Raw genomic sequence first — 22,511 nt, forward strand, 5'->3', positions numbered from 1 at the left:
GAACCGTGAATAACCCAGATCTCACAAACTTCAGTCATAACTCAAACATATTAAAAGACTTTATGGTTATCTATGTATTAAGTGAATTAAATTAGTCTGTGTCAGAAATGAATCACTCCTATAAAATTAAAATTAGTGAAGCAATGTTAAGTGCAATACTTTAGAACGGAAATAGTTTCAGAAAGGTCAGGTAGCACTCACAATTGCTGTCAGTCTGTATTTCTGATCATATTTCGTAATATAGATAATTGCTTGAAGGTATTGATATATTAAATGATGAATTGATTTCAAGAAATACTAAATCATGCATCATGAGAAATTAATGTTATTTGATTTAATCTGCTCATTTTACCCCTTGTCATCTCATCACTCCAATGAGGTACAGGTCTAGATTTGGTATTATGACCAAAGCTGTCCTGAAAATAGAAACAGATATATAGTTACTCTGGAAGACTTGAGCAGACATGAAACTGTGTTGTTTGAATATGCAGCTGGAGCTGGTATATTCATTCATATTCAATTGTGCAGCATGAATGACACATCTTCTCACATAGACATAAAATCAAGGGTCTGACAGTAGCCTTCCTTGAAATTAGGATATTGTAAAATGCAAAACCGATACTCAGCTGTTGAAAAGAGACAAACTGTCAACTAGTAGATTCCTGTTCATCTGCTGTTCATCACTTCTTATTCCTCCTCAGTTATGCTCTAAAGTAACACCAAGCAATATGATTGGGCAATAATATTGGACTTATTGACTCCAATAAGTCAATCATGAAATCCAGATAAATTGCACTGTGAAATCTACTTGAGAAATCATATGAGCAAAGTTTCAGTTGGAAGCAGCAGGTTGAATATGCACTGTGCTGTTGATATTGTGGGCGTAACATCCTGGAGATAGCTGCTTGACATAGGAAATGGTTGGTCAGCCTGATCTCAATACATGGCCTGAAACTGAGGACCTCCCTCCTTGGAAACCATAACCTTCTTTCACCTACTTGACATTGAATTTCTGGGAATGCTACCATTAAGCACCAACTCAAACTAGTCTTCTTTTGTTTTATACTGCAGCCTCTACAGGGCAGAAGTCATAGATCATTGTGTGTCATGATTGAATGCCTCCATTTATTAACAATTATTTACTTTCATTTTATTTGTTTGTTGGTTAGCTGAAAATGTGATGCTGATATTGGTAAACAGGTAAAGTTGCCACATTCTTACCAGAGCATAGGGCTGCTCTCTCATTGGAACAAGACAACTGGTGGTGGTTTAACCTCAGGGTCATCATGCCTCAGGAGAGGGGAGACATTGAGAAGGAGAGTCCTTCATAGTAACCTCAGCCAATGCAGGAATTACCACTCAGCATCACAAGCCAGCCTGTCAGCCAACTGGGCTAAATCAACCACTGCAGCTCATTAAAGGATTTTTCACCAAAGCAAGCACTCCAATAAGTTTGCACGTTCTCCCCGTGTCTGCGTGGGTTTCCTCCGGGTGCTCCGGTTTCCTCCCACAGTCCAAAGATGTGCAGGTTAGGTGAATTGGCCATGCTAAATTGCCCGTAGTGTTAGGTAAATGGTAAATGTAGGGGTATGGGTGGGTTGCGGGTCGGTGTGGACTTGTTGGGCCGAAAGGCCTGTTTCCACACTGTAATGTAATGTAATCTAATCTAATCTAAAATAAAAATATATGCAAATAGTGATTTTTAAGCAAGGAGGAGCAAAGCTATTGATTTCATATTTGGTACCACTGGGAAATTATACAATAGTAAAAATTATGTAAAATAAAATAACAAGATAACAGAAACAGTATTTTTATATCCTGCAATACTCCCAGAGGATAACTCTAGTATTGTGAATATCAAGTGTTTCCAATATAGAATATATACATCTACGTCTCTGATAATTTTCATAATTGAAGGAGTGCTTTCTGAGATATATCATTTAACAGTGCCTCAATTGTTTCAGACAAATAGAAAAGCCAAATGATTTCTATGCTATTTTCACCTTAATGTATGGAAATAATGACATGATGCAATCAACATCATTTATGTCATTAAATTTCTTTTTCACAAAAGACAGAAGCAAAGTTTTGATAAATTCCTATGCTGAAGTCGTTGTTTGCTTTATAACTTTGTGACTTGCTATATGTGCCAAGGGCTTTTTGACACAGCCAAGAAATGTAGACTCCAGAGACCCAACATCCTAATTCAATTTAGAATGACTAATGCAGCCTGTACTCTGGTGTAAAAAGACTGAGGCAAATGTCGACAAGAACAGTGTCCCGAGGTCTTCCTCAAGTAAAGATAAGACAGTTGAAGAATTTCTTAGCAAAGTTTAATGGAGTTGTCTACCTCTAACTATTCAAGGTTATTTGATGACACAGCATTTATTTAGCTGGTGAACATTTAACTTCCAAAAATTAGTGCCTTGGGGACACAATTCCTTCCAATTCATGTGCATGCACTAGCGATGCCTGTTCGAGCATAGGTCTGTGTTAGCTTCTGGTGGACTAACCTTTATGTAGACTGATTATGCCCTTACATGTATTTTTCAGTCCCAACATTGAAGCTGAATTACAATGGATCATTCCTCAAGAAAGGTAAGATATGAGTTTACTGATATTGCCTGAAATTAATATACACCATTATTTTTGAAGAGTTTTACAGAAACCACTAATTACCTTGTGACTTTTAAAAGCAGGAAGTACACTGAAGAATATGATCAATAAAGATAATCAAAGAGATCACCTTTGTATAAATGTGCATTGGACCTGTATGAATGATTTGAAACTTTTATTTTTTTCCCTCTTTGAATTAGCTGTTATCAAAATAAAGAATTGGAGGCTTTTTAAAAATTCATTCAGGAGATTTGTCATTGCTGCCTGGGCCAGCATTTATTACTTATCTCTGATTATTCTTGAAAACGTAATGGTCAGCTGCCAACTTGAACTGCTGCAGTTCACTTGGTAAACTTCCACAATGCTGTGAAGGACTACATTTCCTGCCAATAGTGAAGAAATAGTAACATATTTCCAGGGTCAGTGTGATGAGCAGCTTGGTGGCGATCTTCCAGGTAGTTCTATTGCTCGTCTTTCTAGATGGCAGTGGTCATGGTTGGAAGCTACGGATGCCTTTGGAAAGGCATGCATGGGCAAGCAAACTGTAATGAAACATGGATTGAATTGATGTCCAATAGATTTTATTGAAAATGAGAGAAGAATTGACAGAAAGGATTTAATTACGTCTGTGTTGTATCATATTACCCTTAGAGCCTCTGTGGACTCTTCCCAGTGATTTAGGTGTTCCAGAAACCTCGCCATATTCCTCCAACTGTTTCATGACGGTATAGGTCTTGGTGGGAGGTCTAAAACATACATGTTCAAATGCTCAATAAATGCTCAAAGTTCAAATCCCTGTCAAACAAGACTGAGTGGTAGCTCCCATTTAATTCAGAATTTACCTGAAAGTATCATTCACCTCTCATCTTTAGTACTTCATCTTCTGTAACACACACTCACAGTCCAAATTACCTCTTCTGTACTGTATGATGCTATGACAATTCTTTGCACTTTTTATAATTACTTCATCTGAAATCACACTAGGTTTTTAGTTTTGTTAATTATCTAGCAACATTTGCTTTCAAATGTCCCTCAGTATGCTTTCAGAGTGTTACAATTTACATATTGGAAAGCTTACAAAAAAAGTCCTTAAGAATGGAGAGTATTGTTCCATCAGTTTAAATTTGTGAATATTATAATTTTGTGTTAACTGCAAAATCTAATCTTGCTTAAGTTGCTGGACGCGCTCAAATCCTCAAAATTATTTACAGATTCCACTTACTCTGTCAGAATGTTGCTCAAACAGAGGTCCTAAAGATATCACAAAGACAGTATATTTGATTAAAAATGCTGTTCAGCAGACACTTGTTCATTAAATGATGTAATATTGTAATGTATATAGGAGTTAACTCATTGATCTAATTGGTTCAGCACAGTAACGTAACTCTCATTTATTGAATAATGTTGAAAACATTCATTGCCAATGTCAATAAGTCAGTGCTGGGCATGTGGTTGTAATATATTGTTATGATGCTGCAAAACCTATTTAAATTGTATTGACAATTTAGTCTAAGAGCAGGGATAAGCAGAAATCCAAGGTAATCCCAGCTTGATCAGGTTGATGTGGCTGTGTTAATATTGGGCTTTGTTTGAACAAGGGTCAATAATAATTTTAGATCCTCTATCCGTTTTTCTGAAATTTTCCTTTCATGTTGCTTTCTCATGAAAAGAAGTGGCCAGAGATTTTGAAATATAGCAAGTCCACGTGGAGTTCAATCGATGGCTCAGTATGGCCAAGTTTTTAATGTCCCAGCTTTGAGCTGTGCTGAGTTAGTTAATTTCATCTGGTGTGGGAATTGATGTACGGTCATTAGCCTTGTGACCCAGGGTTATGAAACATAACATATCAACAAAACAATTAGGGGTCCTCTTCGTAATTGATATTGTATTTGTCTCTAACTTTTTCCCATTGATTCCAATGACCATTTGTGATGCACCCTGTGATCAAATAACATATCAGTATGTACTATGTTGGGTTATACATCAGCCTGGAAGTCACGTTGTTGTTGATAAGAGACAATACTAAATATATTTTTTTCTATGTTCTCTTTTAACTCATGTGGGTCAATGCCTGCAATAAAACAGCTGTATGTCATCATGTCACATGGCTCTGCTAAACTATCATCTTTTATTATTAACAAGTTACTTCTAATTTATGATAGAAATACATTTATTCCTCACATTTTCAATTTTTCAAATAATATTTTTCTTCAAGTTCATTATTCTTTATTTGGAATCTCTCAATTAAATTACCAACATTACAGTGCAGCCATTGATAGGAAGTATCAATCATTCATCTTCAAATATTCCATTGCCATTAATTTCCAGCAGAAATCTGAGATGACGAAGAGAAATTTTCCAAGGTTGAGAGAGGCAGACTTGGAGGTAAGGTTGAGGATGAGGAAAGTGAAAAATATATAATTGGAATGGTGCCTTGACAAAACTTTGCCAGGGGAAGTTTGCAAATGAAGCCCTGGCCCAACACCCCTGAGGGCGAAAGACAATTAAAGAAGCCAAGCAGGCACTTCTGAACAATTTTGTGCCTGTAGCATGGATCACACACTGTGTCTGAAACTTGCCAGCTTACAGCACAAATGTGTACCATGTCTTTGACACTGAGCCACTGAATCCAAAGAACTCTGTACTATACGATAGGGGCTGACCCTTTTTGTTATCTTTAGCCATGCCTGATCTCCTCCAGCTATCATTATAGTGATATACCTACCTCTAATTCATATCCACTTCCACTAAGGTGTCCTTAAAGTGGGAAACAGCCCTTACCCATCTTCTTTCCATTATTCTTCAAATGAACACTTTAACATTAGCACTGCATATCCCTCCGTTCTGCAGAGAGCATGCTGGTCATCATTGAAATCCACCTCACTAAATTAAGCTTCCAAAATTGGGCCACTGGGCATTCCTAATTAGAAGGCAATCCTAGAGATATGGCCTTAATCATACATAACAGTTTAGAAAGCTTTTAACATATACAACAATACAAAAATTCAGTCTATTTCCCAGGAATATCCTCTATATGGATCACATAATGAATTAAAATTATATTATAATGATGAAATATGAAAGTACTGTCACAATATCAAGATTGGAGGTTGGCAAATGTGGTTGCAATATTTAAGAAAGGTGGTTAGGAAAAGCCAGGGAACTACAGACCATTAAGCTTGACATCAGTGGTGAACAAGTTGTTGGAGGGAGTTCTGAGGGGCAGGATTTACATGTGTTTGGAAAAGCAAGGACTGATTAGGGATAGTCAACATGGCTTTGTGTGTGTGGAAAATTGTGTCTTACTAACCTGATTGAGTTTTCTGAAGAAGTAGCAAAGAGTATTGATGAAGGCAGAGCGATGAACATTATGTGGATGGACTTCAGTCAGGCCTTTGACAAGGTCCCGCATGGTAGACTGGTAAGCAAGATTATATCACATGAAATAAAGGGAGAACTAATAATGTGGTACAGAACTGGGTCGAAGGTAGGAGACAGGAGGTGATGGTAGAGGGTTGCTTTTTGGACAGCAGGCCATTACCAGCAGTGTGCCACAAGAATCGGTGTTAGGTCCACTACCTTTTGCCATTTTATATAAATGATTTGGATGTGAACATATGATTAGTAATTTTGCAAATGACACCAAAATTGCCAGTATAGTGGATAGTGAAGAAGGTTACTAGGCGAAAGTGAGTACTGCAGATGCTGGAGACCAGAGTCAAGATGAGAGTGGTGCTGGAAAAGCACAGCAGGTCGGGGCAGCATCCGAAGAGCAGGAAAATTGATGTTTTCCTGATGAAGGGCTTTTGTCCGAAATGTCAATTTTCCTTCTCCTCGGATGCTGCCTGACCTGCTGTGCTTTTCCAGCACCACTCTAATCTTGAGTGAAGAAGGTTACGTCAGAGTACAATGGGTCCTTGATCAGATGGGCCAATGAACCAAGGAGTGGCATTTAGAGTTTAATTTAGATAAATATGGTGTGCTGTATTTTGGAAAGGCAAATCAAGGTTGGACGTATACACTTAACAGTAAGGCCCTGGGGAGTTGAGTACAGATTCATAGTTTATTAAAAGTAATGTCACAAGTAGATAGAATAGTGAAGAAGTTGTTTGGTATGCTTGCCTTTATTGGTCAGTGCATTGAGTATAGGAGTTCAGAAGCCATGTTGTGGTTGTACAGGACATGGTTAGACAACTTTTGGAATACTGTGTTCAATTCTGTTGTCCCAGCTATAGGAATGACTTTGCAAAACTTGAAAGGTTTCAGAAAAGATTTACATGGATATTGACAGGGTTGGGGGGTTTAAGCAAGGGAGAGACTGATTAGGCTGGGGCTATTTTCCCTTGAAGGTTAGAGGTTGAGGGGTGATGGTATAGAGGTTAAAACAATCATGAGTAGCATGCAGAGGGTGCATAGCCAAGGTCTTTTCCCCAGAGGAGCCCAAAACGAGAGGGCATAGGTTCAAGATGTGAGGGGAAAGACCTAAGGGGAACTTTTTCATGCAGAAGGTGGTGTGTGTATGAAATGAACTGCCAGATGAAGTGGTGGAGGCTGGTAAAATTACAATATTTAAAAGGTATGTGGATGGGTATATGAATAGGAAGGTGTTTGAGCGGTATGGGCCAAATGTTAGCAAATGGGACTAGATTAATTTAAGATATCTGGTCAGCATGGACGAGTTGGACATGAATGAGTTCTGAGCTCAACAGCCCTATGACTCTGTGACTCTAAGTCGTCTCTAAACTGCAACATCATAAATATGTGCCAATGTTTAATTTAAGATGCCCACAATTATTCAGTCTTAGATTAATTCATTTCTTAAATCCACATTTCCACAATTTTATGTGAAACAGTATGAATCATTAATGAACAAAGAACACCCTCTCCCAATCTCTGGACACACTTCTTAAAATGTGCCAGAATTGCATTTTTTTTTCTAAAGCTAAAGCAGGGAGTGAATGTTTTAATTATTTTGCTGATCTGGGTATTTCCTCATTTATCCCCTGCCAGACTTTAATGTCATCTGTACAATGTCCCCTGCACACTCAGAATGTACTAACCTGCTCGTTATCACACATTCTGATAACTTGTAAATCTGCAATGTCCATTCAGGCACTGTTCAGACTGGTTTTGACCTACATCTTGCTCCAATGTTCTGGTGATAGTAATGACCTCTCCATTCCTTGTTGTGTTGTTGCACTCCACATACTGTTCATTTGTTGGCTGTACTTTTTTCCTGTTCACCTGCTGCTTGTCACATACTGTGGCTTAGTCAAGAAGAAATGTTGGTTTATATTGCTGGAGTCTTTTAATGTGTGATTAGATATTACCTTTTCTTTGAAACATGTAAACCTCAGCTATATACAGGTTCAAGACTTCATCTTTGCTGTAGACTGCTGCGGAGAACCACCACTTTGTGGTCATGTGATCTTGCATTTCGTTCCTTGTGGTTCCAACTTATTTTATTTATATATTCCATTTATGTTTTACACCACATATCCCCTGCCATCACCCCACTCAAGGCTCTGACTCTACATATTTTATTTCATTTTATTACTTACATCTCCTTATCCAATATCTTCCCCCATGATATTTCATTGTGTGATATTATTTACACCTCGCCAGCTTGGACATCCAAGGCTCTGAGGGAACAAACAGTGAGAAAGTAAAGAAGCTCCATTCTTTTGTGGACATAAGGACTAAAATTATGAAGTATCAGTCCTTGAATGAATGAGACTTCTGATTGGAGAAAGAAAGATGAGATTGGCAGATAGGAACTTTCTCCTGGAAAACCATAAAGCTAAGTTAAGGCACATTCTAAATTTTGAATTCAGCCTGGTTAAAAGGCTTGTCTTCCTGGTGAGTGGCAAAAGATTCCAAGGGTGGAATCCTTTGGATAAGGGTGAGAAAGATGGGCTGGTTGATTTGCGAAAAGTATAGGTGGAATTGTTTGTGCTCGAAACTGAGGTATAAGATCAATGATCCTGTGCATGGAAAGAACCCCCTCCCCCTCCCTCCCCTCCAGAAAACAGTAATTGCATTCATAAATGATTTGACAAAACTCCAAAAGATTTGTTCAAAATACGTTTGCTTTGAGAGAACTTATCTTTTTTCTTGAACTGATAAGGTAACTTGTTACTTGCTTTGACTGAAACTTATAATGCGAATTAGGAAAATCTGCATATATTCTCCCTAACGTTAATGGATTGCGTTTGTTGTGTTAGATTTTTGCAACTATATACGATTCAGCTAGTAAAAGACTTATGACACTTTGTTGTTTTTCTTTAAGTTCAGCTAATCTAGAAGGCATGATACTTAAACCATAGCTATCCTAATGGTTTACCATGCTATAAATAGCTGGATAGATCTGTCTTCTAATGGCTGCATAAAACAGCAAGAAAATAACATGGCAAGAAACAGAATTAAAATAAAGGCATGTGAAGTTCTTACATTGCATGAATTTAATATGACAGCTCCTGAATGAATGCTACTGACCAGGAAAAATAGCAATCGACTTTTTTAAAACGTGAAGAGAACAATCATAAAGAGGAAATGGATCACTAGTCAATTCTCAGTGCAGCAGAAATACAAATAGTCACATTTTCATGACAGATAGTTAACATTTTAATAGAAAAATAATGGCATGGAGTGCACTGAAGTTCAATGCCTTATAAAGTTTTATTGGACTAGTTTGAATTATTCAATTGCTTTATATACACACACACACCCACATAATTGGAAGTCCAACTGCAACAAAGACTTATTCAATTGAGGCAACGACACAGCACAAGTTCAATACTGAAACTTGCACCATGTCATCAGTATCTATCAAAAATGAATCGTTTCAATATGCTATTTAATTTTGTGGTGAATATGCTGTGCATACTGTAATTAAATAGGGAGAAGAAAGCTATTGAACATTTTGAACAATTTCCCACTGGAAATGTTAGTCCTTGATAATTTTGAGTATAAAGTGAAGAACATCGCTTCTGCTTGCATCTATTTTCAAACCAGACTCTGCAATTGAAAATTTACTTCATAAAGTGGCACTCACGACACACAGTCCTCAAAGATAAATACATGAAAGGGGTCAGAAAGGACTCATAACAATGATTCAGGACATATTCCACAAAGAGACTTGAGATGAGAATGAAATGCTTTCTTATGTAGAGCAGTTGAGCAGGTTGGACCTGCACTCCTTGTGGTTTTGAGGAATTAGAACTGATCTTATTGAAATATATAAGATTCTGAGTTGGTAGATGCTGAAGATCACAGTTTAGAAATAAAGGGTTTTCTACTTGCGGGGAGGTGTGGTAGAATTTCTTCTCTCAGTGGATTATTATTCTGTGGAATTGTCTACAACTGGGAACAGTGGAAGCTGTGCGATTGAATATACCTGAGATAGATTTTTATACTTGACTTTCTTGCAGATCAATCGGGGCAGGAATGTGCACTTGAGGTCCCAATCATATTGAAAAGTGGGACAGGCTGTAGGGGAAAAATGGCCACTGTGTGTTTCTATTTCTTTACAATTTTCTGCACCACACAAAGCAGAAACTTGCATGTTTATTTCCTTGTGAAAATGCTGAGTTAGGGAGGAAAATGCCAGTCGTGGATCACTTTCCCAATCAGTATACTTTAGGCTTGAATGGAAGAATGAGCATTTTATGAACAACTGGTGAACTTTTGGCATCTCCTTATACATACCCAGGTCAAAGGTAGCATCTTCAGGAGAGAAGAGCTGCACGCATGAAAAATGCTGCTTTTGCACGGATGAAGCAGTTTTTAGTCAATTTGAGTTCTTCTGAACAATGTGTGACTACAGGAAGGCGAGAATGAACATTCATTAATGTGAAAAACCCCTCTGAGTTTAAAATTAGTGAATATTAAATAGAAATTGTTTTTATTGATGAGAAAATTATGTTGGAATTGTTTTTTTTAATATTGAACATTAAAAAACATGCATTTTAAATGTTCTCAATCCAAACCTTTTATGCTTAGCAATTAACAGTTAATTTTCCAATGCAGCAATTTCAATTCAAATCACCTTTGATAAAACTTTGACTAAATATGGCTATGGCTATAAAAATTGTTGAATGATTAAACTTGCAGACACTAACAAACAAATATTGAATATTTAATCTTCTTATACATTAAGGGAAGATGCATGCTGAGATCGATTCACAATTCGGGATAGAATTTCAATGGGTGGAATCTCTGCAGTAGGTTCTCAGGATATTGTCCAAGATCCAACCATCTTCAGCCATTTCATCAATGACTTTCCCTCTAGCTCGTGGTCATAAATGAGAGTGTTCACCAATGATTACATAATGTTCAGCATTCATGACTCCTTCGACTCTGAAGCAGGCCATGACCAAATGCGGTAAGATTTGGATAATCGCCAGGTTTGTGCTGACAAGTGGCAAGTAAAATTCATTACACACAAGTGCCACTACATTTTAACTTTATAAACCCCAGCCCAACACCGGGACCTCCAAATCATGCCCAAAGACAGTACACATCACATAGGAAATGCTGCCATGTATCTTGTGACACAGGAATTGACTAAGCAAGAAATGCTACTAACAGGTCTTCAGCAACATGTATCCATGACTGTAACCTCAAATAAAGAACTCACAATATTAGTTACCAGTCCTACTTGAGTAATTGGTGTGGTACATTTGAATTATAGAAACAAACACAACAATAATCATTGATAACATAATTGACCAGAAACTGAACTGGACTAGCTGTGCAAATACAGTGGCTACAAAAGCAGATCAAAGGTTAGGCTGCAGTGAGCAACTCACCTTCTGACTGTCCAAAGCTTAAATGCCATCTGACAGGTATAAGTCAGGAATGTAATGGAGTACATTACTTACTCTTGAATACTGTGCTACTGCTTAGAAAAAAATATGCAAAATAGTTTGTGGTTTGAAGCCATGCCAGTCTACAAGATCACTAGAAAAGTGATGGAAGCAGTTGTTATGTAATAACCTGATCAGCAACTTTAGTTTGTGTTCATTCAGGGTGACTCAGCTCCACCATATTTATATTGTTTAATCTGTTTCTTTCTTTCATTTCAAGAGAAGCCAACCCACAATTATTCACTAATACTCACCTCATTACAGCCTAGGTTCAAACACTGACAAAAGAATTGAATTTCTCAGGTGGAGTGAGAGTGGTTACCCTTGACATCGAAGCACCATTTGATCAAATGTGGAATAAAGTCCTCGCAAAGGCGGAGTCAATGCGATTGAGGGTAACACACATACACACACACACACACACGCACACACAGTTGGAATCTAAGCTGGCACAAAGAAAGATAATTGAGGTTGTTGGAGGTCAAATATTTCAAATCTAGGGCATCTCTGCAGGAGTTTATCAAGGTAGTACCCTAGGATCAAACATTTTCACCTGCTTCACTTAATGACATTCCTTCCATCATAAGGTTGGAAGCGTGGATGTTCACTAATGGTTGCACATTGTTCAGAATCATATATAAATCTTCATATATTGAAGCAGTCTGCGTCCATAAGCGGCAAGACCTGGATTGGACTGGTATGTGGCAAGTAATTTCTACACAACACAAATGACCATCACAATAAGACAGAATGTAACCCTAACCCTTGATATTCAATGGCATTACCTTTGCTAAATTCCTCATGATCAACATTCTGAGAATATTGTCGACCAGAAACTAAACTGGACTAATCATTTAAGCAGTGTCCTCAAAAGCAAGTCAGAAATTGTGACAGACAATTCATTTCTTTTCTCCTCAGATCCTGCCAACTATCCACAAGGCACAAATCAGGAATGTGATAGAGTGCACTCAAATTTTCTGGATAGGTGCAGCTCTAACAACACACAAGCTATGTGTCCAGAGCAAAGCAAACACTTAATTGGTGTACCATCTACCACCTTCAATATTCATCCCATCACCACAGATAAACAACTGTGTTTACAATCTAGAAGATGCACTGCAACAACTTATAAAGTTTGAAAAGTATATTGAAATGTATGACCTCTCGCACTTAGAAGGTTCTTGACTTTGCCTTCTCCTTGCCCAGCCTGTTTTAAAACAATACTTTCTAGAGTCACCTTAAAACTCCAAGGCAAAAAAGCTATGGTAGGGATGGGATCCACTAACTGGTAAATCATGGCAGTATTGAAGATTAAGAAACAACTTGAAATCATCTGGAGGAGAGGAGAATTCAAACAACCATCAGTACAACTTTAAGAACATTTATCAGCCAGAAATGCCAAAAAACTAAAATTGAATATCACCATAATTCACTTTTTCATTTAAAAGAAAAGAGAAGGTGTGAGTTGAACTTAAGGGACATCACCTCTCAGACAAGTGGCAAGATTCTCATGGGGGCTTTAGCTGGTAGAGAAATAGAATCCACATTTTTGGTGTTCCAATGCATTTCAAGGCAGCCAACCAGTGAACCAAGCTAACCAAACAATTGGCTTGAAAGAAAAATCTTTAAACAGAAAGCTCCTGCACAGAAATCACCAAGGTAGCTGTAAATGTATTTTTAAAAATGACAGACAGTGATAATCAACTATTTTAAGGAAAGAAAAATCAATGGGAACATTAAACAGCCAAATTAAACAACTATGAAAAGAAACTATTTTGAAAACACCCAGAGAAATTTCAATTACTTGGCAAAATTCAGAAAACTAGACTGGGAAGCATGGCTTGGAATTCTGCTATTTGTGTAGAAAATTTAGACATGTATTCAATGGGAAAATGTATTGATTGACAAATTGAGAAAATTCTTCAGTGACAGGTTTAAGATATATCAATCGATTGAAAGAATCAGAAGGAAGAATTATTTTTGGAATTTGAAGCCTTAGACTCCTATCAGTGACGTTAGCTAAATATTCATTATTTTAATTATTTAGTGGTGACAAAATAAAGTTTTATTCAGTATCTATGATGTTTTATCAAGTTTAATTGCTTAAAATGGCACTTCAGACAGAGAAAACAATGAAGCTGATCAGATATTTTTGAACTTGGCACAAAAATATTTCAGATGGAGCCATCTTAATATCATCAAAACTAATCAATGAACTTACTAATTAGGATCATTTTGTGATGTTTTATAACTGCAAATATTTAGTAAATACTTCATTCACCTTGAAAAAGGAATATCTCCATTCATCTCTATGAAGAAGTCACATTGATAAAGAAAACCAAACAGAAGAAATATGGATAGAAAACTAGTTGAGTCAGTTTTATAAATGACTTGGATAAGGAAGTCGAAGGGTGGGTTAGTAAATTTGCCGATGACACGAAGGTTGGTGGAGTTGTGAATACTATGGAGGGCTGTTGTTGGTTGGAATGGGACATTGACAGGCTGCAGAACTGGGCTGATAATTGGCAGATCGAGTTCAGCCTGGAAAAGTGTGAAGTGATTCGTTTTGTAAGGTCGAATTTGAATGCAGAATACAGGGTTATAGGCATGATTCTTGGCAGTGTGGAGGAACAGAGGGACTTGGGGTCCATGTCCATAGATCCCTCAAAGTTGTTACCCAAGTTGATAGGGTTGTTAAGAAGCTATATGGTGAGTTGGCCTTCTTTAGCCAAGAGATTGAGTTAAAGGGCTGTGAGGTTATGCTGCTGCTCTATAGAGCCCTGATTAGACCGCACTTAGAATATTGTGTTCACTTCTGGTTGTCTCATTTCAGGAAGGATGTGGAAGCTTTAGGGAGGGTTGAGAGGAGATTTACTAGGATGCTGCTTGGACTGGAGAGCATGTCTTACGAAGAAAGGGTAACGGAGCTAGGGCCTTTCTCACTGGAGCGAAGAAGGATGAGTGGTGATTTAGTAGAGATGTACAAGATGACGAGAGGCATAGATAGAGTGGATAGCCACAGACTTTTTGCCATGGTGGAAATGTCTATCATGAGGGGCATCATTTTAAGGTAATTTGTGGAAGGTTTGGGGGAGATATCAGAAGTAGATTCTTTACACAGAGAATGGTGGGTGAGCGGAATCCACTGCCAGCAGTGGTATAGACTTAAGTATATTAGGGACATTGAAGCGACTCTTGGATAGGCAAATGGAAGATAGTACAATGAAGGGTATGTAGGTTAGTTTGATCTTAGAATAGAATAAAAGACCAGCACAATATCAAGGGCCGAAAGGCCTGTGCTGTGTTGTGCTGTACTGTTCTATATTCTATGATCTATGATAGGAAACACAGAGTAATGGTTAATGTGTATTTTTAAGACTGGGAAAAAGGTTTGGAGTGGAGTTACCCAGGGATGTTGGACCCCTTGGTATATAAACGATCACAATGTTGTTGTGCAGGGGATAATTCCAAAGTGTGTGGAAGATACAATATTTAGGATAATTTTAAACAATGAGGAGAACAGTATCGTCTTGTTGGGAAAGAGGGAAAATATATGGTAAATTAAATTTAGTACAAAGAAGTGTGCGATGATATACTTTGGTACAAAGATCATGAAGATACAATAAATAATAAAGGGTACTATTCTAAATGATATGGAATAGCAGAGGGAAAGAAATATATATGCAATTAAGTTATTAATGGTGGCAAGAGAGGTAAAGAGAGATGTTAATGAAGCTACAGTATTGTAGGCTTGACAAATTGAGGTATGGAGTACAACTGCAGAGAAATTATAGTTAGACACTGGTTAGACCTCAGTTGGTCTATGGTGTATAGATATCTGAGTGACACAATAAAGGAAGGTCATAAACTAGAGACAGTATGGAAGTGAATTATGAGAATGATTTCAGATACATGAGCTATAAGGAAATGGAGAATTTCAAGCTGTTTCCTTTGGAGAGGAGAAGGCTAAGAGGAGATTTGTAACAAGTTTTCAAAGTCATAAGGAATCTGGACAGAGCATTTGTGGAGAAACTAACTTATGAACAGATCAAGAACCAGAGGACACAGTTTTAAAGCATTCTGCATAATGTCAAATGCAGGGGTGAAGAAAAAGCCATTTCATACAATGAATACTTGGGATATGGAATGCAATACCTGGAAGAGTGGTGGAGAGAGGTTCAATTGAGGGATCCAAGAGGACATTAGATGATTATTTAAATACAAACAATATGCACAATACAGAGTAAAGGAGATTGGCATTAAATTAAAATGTGCAGAGAGAACCAGCACAGACATGCTGGTCCAATTAGCTGACTCCTGCATCATAATAATTCTGTGGTTCTGTGATTGTGTTACAATAAAGTATCATTTAAAAATGTTAACATTAAATGTAAAAAGTTTTTTTAAAAAACTGAAAAAAGCACAAAGGAAACTGATTAAGGATAAAATTACTTTTCTTTTCATCAATACACTCACTCTAGCCCCTTTGGTGCCGCAGTTTTGGAAGGCCTCAAGCACATTGGGAGTATTGTACGCTATTCCTCCAGGCACAGACAAAGTATTGGAAGATAAGCAAGCAAATAGAATGATGTCTCAAATGAGCTACATCTCTCCACATATGATTCCTGACCTATTGACTGTGTCAATTATTTCCTGTTTTTGATAAAATTACAGAAATGGATTATAAATGCTGGCGAAGGGAGAAAACAAGTGAAGGGTTCCAACAAATAAATAATGGATCCAGATGGCATGTGAGTCAATCACCAGGAATGTCTTTGACATATCTTGCACCCATTGTACTGGGATGATGTCCCATTTATAGTAAAATGTCAATGGGGTTAAGAAGAATGGTTGTCATCAATTGTTGAATGCTATAGGGGTAAATTTAAACTTTAGGTTATCTCTTGGTTACATTACCTCACTATAAATGGATCTTATAAAGTTTCATAGGCATTTACACATTACCCTGATATCAATAACAATTTAAGATGGAATCTACCAGAGGTTAATGCAGAAATTCACTGGAAAATATTGTTAACATTACCCACATTCCCAATGCTATATAAGTGTAGCACAAAACACTGGTAACTTGTATAAAGGGAAGGACTGGTTACAATACAGACTAAGGGCAGGACTTTTCATTCTGAGCAGAATGCTGAAGAGGGAGTCACATGTCGGTTGTGAGCCCATATCATGCTGGGAGCAGTCACTTGGCAATGTATTTCCCTTGATTGACCCATTAATGACTAGAGGTCAAACTGTATGGCCACCATACAGTTAAGGATGGCAAGTGTGCTTTCAAAGCTCGAAGGTTAATCGGAGGTCCTCCAGCACAGAAGGAACTGTGGTCTGCTTTTGTGGATAAAGGAGATAGATGACACCCTCTGACGTGGATCAACTTCAACACATTTTAAATAAAAGAGGTGAGGTAGACACGGAAAATCTCAAAGGCATCCCAGAGTTTTGCTCCCCCCACCGCGTAACCCCTCTCCCCCAACAATCCACAACAGGTTTATCTCCAAATCTTGGCAGTGGTACTGGTCCCAAAGTGAGCTTTACAATAGGCTTCATAATTGGCCTTAACTAGTTTTTAACTCACCTCAACTGGCTACCAGCTATTCATATCGTAACTAAGCTGCCCAGTGAGGTCCAGTTTGGGTTCCACCAGGCCTACTCAGCTCCTGACCTCATTACAGCTTTGGTTCAAACATGGACAAAAGAGCTGAATTCCAGAGGTGAGGTGTGAGTGACAGGTCTTGACATCAAGATTACATTCAACTGAGTATGGCATCAAGGAGCCCTAGCAAAACTAGAAAAAAATAGATATCAAGGGGTAAACTCTCTAGTGGTTAGAGTCATACATGACACATAGGAAGATGGGTGTGTTTGTTAGAGATCATTCATCACAGCTCCAGGATATTCTCTACAGGAGTTCTTCCAGGTAGTGTCCTAGGCCCAACCATCTTCAGTTGCTTCATTAAAGATCTTCTCTCCATCATAAGGTCAGAAGTGGAGATGTTTGTCGATGATTGCACAATGTTCAGCACTGTTTGCGACTCCCAGATACTGAAGCAGTCTATGTTTAAATACAACAAGATCTGGACAATATCCAGACTTGGGCTGACAAGTGGCAAGAAACATTCATGCCACCCAAATGCCAGACTATGACGATCACCACCACCACTCCTTGACCTTCAATGGTGTTACCATCACTGAATCCCCTGTTATCAATGTCCTGGAAGTTATCATCAATCAGAAACTTAACTGGACTCACCACATAAACACAGTGACTACAAGAGCAGGTCAGAAGTTTGGAATACTACAGAGAGTAACTCACCTCCTGACTCCCGAAAGCCTGTCCATCATCTACAAGGCACAAGTGTCATGGAATACTCATTATTTACCTAATGAGTACAGCCTGAACAACACTCAAGAAGCTTGACAACATCTAAGGTAAAGCAGCTTGCTCGATTAGTACTGCATCCACAAGCATCCACTCTCTCCACCACCAATGCTCAGTAGTAGCAATGTGTACTAACTACCAGGTGCACTGCAGAAATTCACCAATGATCCTCAGACAGCACTTTCCAAACCCATGACCCATCTAGAAGGATAAGATCAGCAGACAAATGGGAATACCATCTCCAAGTTCCTCTCCAAGCCACTCACCATCCCGACTTAGAAATACATTGCTGTTCCTTCACTGTCACTGGGTCAAAATCCTGGAATTCTCTCTGTAATGGAATGTGGACTGCAACTGTTCAAGAGGGCAGCACACCACCACCTTCCCAAGGGCAACGAGGGACAGGCTATACATGCTGGCCATGCAGTGACACCCACATCCCACAAAAATGAATAAATAAAAAAAAACTAGCCTTTCCTTTCCCAGTTCAATCTTCAGGAAAGTGAATTGGAGGTAGGATTATGCTGACAAGTCAACTCACCAGCCAATCTTATGAAATTACATGTTCATCTTTATCTGTTTTTGTCTCTCTGTTCAAAACATCTACCCCAACTTGAAATTGAGCAAAGTTAATGTCATAACTAACTGAAAATAATCTTATTCCAATAATTATACTTATTGGGGTATATAGTATTGCAAACATTGCTGAGTTCCACAGATTTTTCAGCAGATATGTCATTGTTAAGTACTTACCATGCCTTGCCAGCAAGTAGTCTTCTCCTTCTCAACCTGCTGTCATGACTGACTCAGATAGAATACAAGGAATAAAGCCCCATTACACTTGGAGTCATCACAAAAATGAGAAGATTTAGTTAAAATCTCCAAAATCCCCAGTTGACAGACAATTATAGGTTAAAAGAAAATACTTAGCAGTTTTTCTGTTTTTGTTTTATAGTGCTCTTACACACAACCGAACATTTTTTATCATATTACCAAATCACCAATGTATTTTATTCATCTATTGACCACCACCCTTCAGGAAATCCTAAAACTCAGCCAGAAGTTTACCTGCTGCACTACTAAACCGATAACCACTGCTTGATTTCTATGCCAGTGCTGGTAACTTATCAGATTATATTCAGTGAAACTTCCTGATCATGTCATGCACTCATTTCTCTGAGTTATGCTCATATTTTCATCACACTGTGTTGAGATTTGCCTCAACAATGATTTTAGCCAAATGTTATGAATAGGAAGTCTCTAATAATGTACTGGTGCAAGTATTTTTATGACCAGCAGGATTTTCATCCCACTGATGTAAATTTGCACGGCTTCAGCTCAAACCTCTAATTTTCCTCTAAGAGCAAATTGATTGTGGTTAGTAGAGCATAAAAATCAAATGGCAAAATATAAATGCGACAGATTAACAACACAATGGCTTAAGGCTGTCAGCTGAATTTTGCATTTTTACAGTACAAATACTATAAATTGTATTAAGCAATATTAATATGTGAATGCCAAATTCATTTGTATGAAATGTTATTTTAAAAGTGGCATTAACTCAAATAAAATGTCTTATAGAAGAATGTTAAGCATTCAGACAGTCGTTTCACACAATTTAATTTTAATCCTTTGTGCTCAGGATATTTCCCTTACCTTCCTCCTGATCCTCTAGTGTCAATCACATTTAATTTTCTTTCAAATTGGATAGGCATGGATCCATCTATTTGACCAGTTCATAAATATATCAGTCAGATCAATATGTGGTTACAATGAGCAGGTGAATTGCTGAGAATTCTGAGAAATGTAATTTACCTCCCAAGTCCCCACAGTCTGCTCTCTGTCCACAATGCACAAAGCCAAGAGTGTGACGCAGTACTCTCTACTTGACTCCAACAACAATTCAGGATGTTGCAGCTTGCACCACCTTGAACATGCTCTCCTTCTAGCACTGATGCACAGTGACAGCAGTGTCCACCATTAATAAAATTTACTGCAGTAACTCACTAAGCCTGTTTGACAGCACTTTCCAAACCCACAATCCCTATCATCTATAAAGACAAGTAGAACAGATGAAACTATACATTATCCTGACTTGGAACTATATCACTGTTCCTTCATTGTCACTGGATCAAAATTCTGAATGATTACACTTTTGCGAGAAGTATCAAACAAAGCATTATTTTTTCCCAATGCTATGATAGTTGACCATATTGAATTTGACAGTTATGTTTTTGCATTGTGTAAACTTCATACCTACAACTTTACTTCATTGTTCCTCTTGAAGACAATGCAGGAATCTTGTAGAATAAATGGGTACTCCATCAATATTTAAGAAGTCTGAGTTCTGATCTTTCAAAATAGTTTTCTGCATGTGGGGCTCTCTTCACCAATATAAGCTGGTATATGGAGTCCTGGTGCCCTGTTTTAGGCCCCTGGTCGCTTGACCACACTTCTTCCTCTAACAAACATGGGATCACAGGCTCAGACTAAGCTGTCCTGCAGGAACGTATCAAGACGGATAGGCTAACTCCCTGTGTATCCCCATTGTACAGGGACAACAAAACTTATGCATCAACTATGTTTTTTTAACCCATTTCAATAAACCTAACAGTACCATATACAAATAAATTGAGGTTTAGTCACTATTGACATATCCTGTCTTGCCCTCAAGCCTCTTTGGCAATTAGCAGCAATTGATAGGGTAAACTTCATGAAACACAACAATTTACATAGGCCTTAAACAATGCAGCTGAGATGCATTAATTTCTTGGCTCCTGTTGTTGGAGTATAAAGTCCACAGTTATTTTCTGGATGAATTCCTTCTTCCTGTGGATGAGTTTAACTGGCAGGTATCCAACTAAGCCCATAAATGAACACAACATGCTCACATCCCTGTGGAGGGGCAAACATGTTCTGGCCTTATTGTATTTCCCCTTTATTCCATGCTTCCCTTGAGCTAGCATAGTTTCCAACTGTGAGACCCGGGACCTCATGATCTTTGCCTCTTGGGATTAACCTTTCATCCTTTAGTGGTGAGGGTTAACAATTCCTTTAACAGAATCAAAGCTTCAGTCCTTGTCTTTATCTGCAGAAGGAGATTGTCAATGTATTGTACCAAACAGTCAGGTCGGGAAAACCTCTCAAGCCCTTTAGCCAGTCTCTGAAGGAATGTTGATGAAGAATTGTGAAAACCCTAGGGTAAGCAGGTCCATGTGTATAGCTGGCCCTGAAATGTGAGAGTGAATTCACATTGCCAGTGTCAGTGGAGGGGCATGGACCAAAATTCATTACTAATGTCCAGTACGGTGAAATATTTTGCACTCGTTATGGTTTTATGGTCAGTCACTACTGGCAGTGTCCTGTTTATGGTGGTTTTACTTAGTTTTCTGTAATCAATGGTGAGCCGCAAAGAGTCATCAAGTTTCTTAACTGGCCATATTGGTAAGTTATTGGTTGATGCTATAGGTCATAGGACTCCTTGCTTTAACAATCTGCTAAAAATTTTGGCCACCTCTTCCTCTGTCTGCTTCGGGTAAGTGTCTCATTTTTATGGCTTTAGGTCCAGTCTATCTATCACTAAATGCCTCTCAGTAGTTCTGTCCCTTGGTCCTGGGCGCAATATCTGCTCACTGCAACGGTTGATCCACTTAGCACATTTCTTATTCAGGTACATTTTGATTATCTTTTCCCACTCTGAGCAATGTGCCATTTTTTTCTATTATTTCCTTTCAATTTACTGCTCTATCTTTATCTCTCTGACATAAATCCTTGACACTACAGGCTGTTTCTTTGCTTCTCTGTAACTCTGGGTCCGTGATGCTTTTCACCATCTCTGCCTCCTGAGACCCAACTCTACTCTTACTTCTCTGTATCCTCATGGACCTCCAATCCCAATATCTAGCTTCTTGTCACTTTGTGGGTACTCTGGCCCTGTAATCAGTTTCCTTGTCTCTGTTTTCTCCAGGTCCATGACCATGTGTAGCATGGACACAGGTATCAAATTATGACAGGGTTCAGCTCTCAGTAAACTCTGCTCAATTGCACCTGCACCCTGGTTGGTTGTTTGGCCTCATGTTATAAGTGCTTGCTTTATGGCCCAATCACTGCTTAGAAATCTCTTTCACTCACTTGAATCCTGGTCATCACATGGGGCTGCTGCCCTCTTATTCACAGTCAGGCTGGACATCTGGCAGTTCAACGCTTGTAGGGTTTGACTTCGGCAGGTTTGCAGAAACTTCTAATTGTGCGTACTTGGGTACGCCAATATTGTCTGTGCTTTAGACACTTCAACCAGTTAATTTATTAAAAACACTTTACCCAGGTGTTCTTGTTGATTAGGCAGACAAACAGACACAGAATTTGGTTTAATCTTGACCACTGGAATCGCCTTCATCTCCAATGTAGGGTTGGCTCTCTTCCACTTAGGTGAGTCTTGCAAGTCAGGGCTGATCATTTGTTTGGGTATTTTTGGGGATCTGGATGATCTTTTGTCATGAGTTTTGCTATGAACCTTCACTGAGGGCATGGCTTCAGGTGCATATTTTCGTCCCCCCTCGCACCAGACCTTCTAGAATGTTCTGTGGTATTTGCCAATAGGGTCATGAACTAGGTTCAAAGCATCC

The 22,511-nt window shown here is 38.4% G+C and overlaps 1 long non-coding RNA gene across 1 annotated transcript in view; it reads left to right on the forward strand.

Annotated features, from left to right (window-relative positions):
- LOC122551123 overlaps positions 1–22,511 on the forward strand; it is a 72,991-nt gene that overhangs the window by 21,465 nt on the left and 29,015 nt on the right. Inside the window, exon 2 of the long non-coding RNA XR_006312016.1 lies at positions 2,554–2,598. This is a non-coding gene — a long non-coding RNA (uncharacterized LOC122551123). The remainder of the gene's footprint in view (positions 1–2,553; positions 2,599–22,511) is intronic.

Source organism: Chiloscyllium plagiosum, chromosome 6 (assembly GCF_004010195.1).
Source record: "Chiloscyllium plagiosum isolate BGI_BamShark_2017 chromosome 6, ASM401019v2, whole genome shotgun sequence".
Lineage (NCBI taxonomy): Eukaryota > Metazoa > Chordata > Chondrichthyes > Orectolobiformes > Hemiscylliidae > Chiloscyllium > Chiloscyllium plagiosum.